We start from the raw sequence: 3,850 nt of genomic DNA, 5'->3' as shown, positions 1-3,850 counted from the left end.
GGGCCGCCGGCTGCCCCCGCCGCCGCTAGGCCGCTGGGCCCAGCCGGGGGACGCGGGGCAGCCATTTGGTGGCGGCTCCGAAATGACGGCGAGAGCCGGGGCCGGGCAGGGCTGACAGTGGCCCGGCGGAGGGGGGCGAGGCCGCCGGGAGCCCCGCCGGGGCCGCGCCGCTCTCCCAGCGCTGGCAGCCGTGAGCGTGAGGCGGTGAAGCCGTCGGTCACCTCGGCGGCAGCCCCTTCGGCCGGCCCGGCAGCCCGGTGTGCCGTGTCCCCCGGCGCGGGGGGGGCTCGCCCCGGTATCCCCCGTCCCTGCTCTGTGGAGCCGTGCTTGACGGTAATGGTGGAGAGCAGCCATGGTGGAAAACAGGCCTTGGGACTGCACCCGTCGCGTCACGTTTAAAGCGGCTTAAACAAAAAAAAAAAACGAAATTGCACAGGAAAAGCGTGTTCTGGGCTCTGCTGACCCTTGAGGATTTTCAGTTCAGTGTAGAAGTCAGCACAACGCCTGAAGGTGCAGGAGGGTGATTGGAGGGTGATGAGCATTCAGTTAGGGTCAGGGTTCCAAGTGGGATGATGTGTCTCTTTAACGAGAGAAAATAATGCCAAAGTTTAGGCTGGCAACCAGGAAAATGTCTGATGCAGGTCTGTTTAAGTGTAAACTTAGGTTTTCATTTGGGTTCAATTCCTATAGCTACTCTTGTGATCATTCTTTTACGCTCATTTTAGTTATATCATAATGTTGAAACAAAAATTAGAAACAGCCCTTTGCATTACAGGTGTCCAAATTTGTACTGTGGCAGAAAAGATCTCATTTTAAATGAGAACCTACAAGTGCAGTTGTAAATCTTCTGAATCAAAATGCCGTTCTCTGACCTTTGGCCTGTGTTAAACATCTGTGGAAATTCTAGAGATTGAAGCTTGTGTTGCTAGTATAATTATTATTCCATGAAACGCTGAATTCTTAATTTTTGTAATTAATCACTTTCCCAAGACCCACATGCCTTTTAAATGAACTTTTTCTTGTTTCTGCAGTGTAAGCAAAGCTTTCCACAAGAAACAGTTTCTTATTAACTCGTGTTCCTGTTTTGTTTGAGGTCATGGCCATTTCCCCAAAAATATTCCAATTATTTTAGTGCCACTGTTTGGGATATCTCAAAGTTAAGTCCTAGTATTAAGTTATTGAGTAGTTGAGTATTGAATATTGAGTATTGATCTCTTATTTAAGGTTTTGTTGATTTATAATAGACAGAATACTTACAGTATCGAGAGGGTAATGGCTTCTCAGATTTGTTTTGTTAGGTGTACATTACATTTTGTGTGGTAAGATTTTTTTATACCCCTCAATGGGATGAACAGAAGTCTCCTCACTGGACAATCCCAACAGAAGGGAAAAAAAATCTCTATCTTAAGAGCCCATGTTAAGCTATTCTGTACAAACTTTGAAAGGGCTTTCTGGCTCCTATGGAACCCTCTGTTTTCTTGCTGATGTCGCAGAATGGAATTAGCATTTCATTGAAATTATTTGAAAAATGTTAGAATATGGAATTTCTTTTTTTTGTAAAATGCATAGTTTAAGCATGGACTTGATTTAAGGAAAAAAAAAAAGCATAAGGGAGCTAAGCCATACATGAGAGTCCTTATTCTCTGACAATATTATCAAAGAGGAAGGATTTCTTAAGTGTCTCTGTTCTTGAAGTGATTGTGTCGAAATAGATCTGCTTAGAAATCTGTTCAGTTTCTCTGTGTTCAGTGTAAGTTCAACTGCTTTTGGCGGCAAAGAAAATGTTTCATTTATTTGCCCTTCAGTTAGTCCTGAAAAGTCAATACTGTTACAGGAGCTGAATCCGTATCAAGCTTGTGGCAAGGACAAACTCTCCTTTCGGTGACACCTACGAAACACAAAAAAGCCCCACGGTGGCATTACATAAGTATATAGGAAACTTTTCAGATCTGGTGAGAGGATATCTGCCAGCGTACACTGACCTGGGGGGGATTCACCTCTGAATTGAGTGAGCGTTGGCTGTCACTGAGCTCCCATCAACTGAGATTTGTGTCAGTGAAATGTACCACTGCTCATAGAGAATTCACCTTTAGCCACGTTTTAGGGAGGGAAAGGGGATCTAAGCTTTAATTTTTTGGGAAGGTAGCAAGTGAAGCATCCCATAGGTGTTTTGGGGAGACATAGTCTGGATGGAGAGATATATTCTAGTGTGTCACCACGTTTTCTCTTGATGATAACTCTTCTGGAGTTTAAATTGGGCTGTAAATACTCCCTGTGGCATTAACGTTCAGTGAAAAAATTGCATTGAAATACTGTCTTTAATAGTCATTAAAGACTCTGCTTTATATATAGAATTTGCACGTGATACAAAGAGATTTACATGTGACAGATATTACGGAATGTAGAAATAAGCAAGTCTGCTCTGTAAAGAGGATTTATTTTAATTTCAAGCCGTCATAGCTCAATGATGCAAAGCTATTATGGGGATGGCCCTTTTCTAAGCCTTTAATGAAGCTAGTTTTTTAGATCTGTAGATGATGGCTGTTGAAGAGAAATGAATAAAAGATTCTATCCCTTTCAGAGAATAATTTAATACTGATATTTTTGATTATGTTCAAATTTAATACTGCATTGATTACGTGGACACTAAGTTTTTTGACCCAGTCAAAAAATGCTTTCAGAACTACGTAATTTAGGAAGGAAAGCTTGAAAAACCTACCCCCTTGTAGTGCAAAAAAATTATTAATCTGCATAAATGGAAAATTATAATGAAGATCACTTCAAAAAAGAAAAGAAAATACCACGGTCTCTGCAGTCGATATCAAGGACTCTTTAATTGAGTGATTAAAAATCAATCGAATTCTAAGATTTCATCTTAAATCCACAGTGGGATTGTAATTAGACCAGTTTAATTTGGGAAAATGCCATATAATCCCACGAGTTTTTCAAGATCTTCCTTCATCTGTAGAGAAGACTTCCCTTTGTTCAGCACTGAGAGAGCTGCTCCGTGTCCTGTTGTGGTACAAGCTCTGAGACTCCCCCTCTCCTTCGCCCGTGTCCCACGAGGGAGTTGGCCCGGGCTGGACAGCCCCAGCGTGGAGCTCCAGGGAGCCGTGGCTGCTGCTGCTCTGCCTTTCCCTGGGCATTTCCCCAGGCTCTGGGGGAGCTGGCTTCAAGCCTTCAACCCTTGCCTTGAAAAGGGACGAAACTCACATATTTTGCATTTTGGTAAATGCCCTGTCTTTGGAGGGGGTCACTCCCTGCCTTGTGTTCAAGCCGTTTTGCTTTGAGAAGGAAGTTTTCTTGGGCTGAGACCCACGCTCGCGGTGCTGCCCAGGAACCAGGGCATGTAGCTGGGGAGGAGGCACTGAATTATTCTGTTCCTTCCTCAAAGAACTACACCTAGATTTGATCCAATGACTGATTAGTAAAAATGCACAAATCATCTTTAAAAATGAAGTAAAATCCAAGTTGTCTGCTCGGGCAGCTGAAGACTAGGCTGCAGTTGTCTTTGATGAATATTTAAGCCTTTAATGTGTAAGGAATAGCTTCAAGGGGAGGGACTGAAATTGCCCCGTCTCTGTATGTGTGTGTTTGGATGAAATAGAAAATTACTCAACTGTAATAGTTTTTATTTATTACGTAATTTCTGAATTTAGGCTTTTGTGTTTTTCTGTTTGTCATCTGCAGTATTGCTTCTACTAGTATTACTATAAAATTTATTGTAATGATACTATGTAAACGCTTTTTTAGTAAAAGCTACCCTGGCTTTTCACACTGCTTACACTGGATGTTTGGCCAGTTTCTGTATTTTTTGCTAGGGTACTCTGCCAGGGAAGAGAAGCCAGGT

Source organism: Calidris pugnax, unplaced genomic scaffold, assembly GCF_001431845.1.
Source record: "Calidris pugnax isolate Ruff unplaced genomic scaffold, ASM143184v1 scaffold102, whole genome shotgun sequence".
Taxonomy (NCBI): domain Eukaryota; kingdom Metazoa; phylum Chordata; class Aves; order Charadriiformes; family Scolopacidae; genus Calidris; species Calidris pugnax.
The sequence above is the reverse complement of the archived record's forward strand: the minus strand, read 5'-3'. Positions refer to the sequence as shown.